Below are 567 nucleotides of genomic sequence, written 5' to 3' on the forward strand. Positions count from 1 at the left end.
ATACGTATACTCGTATACTCTCAAATTCGAAAACATCCGACCACGCCTTCGATGTTTCTGACATATCTTAACCAAGCAAATTATTTTTTATCCGTAAAATATTTTCGATATTCGGAAATAAATCAGCCGTTAGGGAGAAGCAGCCTTTGGCATCGCGAGACGTCGCTAGCGATGCCTCGAGGGTTACTTCTTCCGAACGACGAAAACGGACACTCCGTAAAAAAATGATGAACATTTTAACACATATCTTGCGCAAAAACTCTAAACGACGGCATCTGCCGCCAAGTCCGGTGCTGATCGCATCGAACTCTTGAACGTCCTAAACAGACATAGCCATCTCACGAAGATGACTCTCGTACATCCGACACAAGGATAATAGCGCTATAAAAGAAACCCAGAATTTTGGTCCAGCACTTCCGGTTGGCTTAAAAATTGTCTCCGGAGAGATGCTCGATTCATATCTTACAAGGCATATAAGCCGAGAACCTATCGCGGACTTTATATCAGTACGAATCAGGTTAAAATCGCGACAGATAAATCGATAGCCGACTTGTCACCGTATAAAAT

Source organism: Brassica oleracea, chromosome C3 (genome assembly GCF_000695525.1).
Source record: "Brassica oleracea var. oleracea cultivar TO1000 chromosome C3, BOL, whole genome shotgun sequence".
Lineage (NCBI taxonomy): Eukaryota > Viridiplantae > Streptophyta > Magnoliopsida > Brassicales > Brassicaceae > Brassica > Brassica oleracea.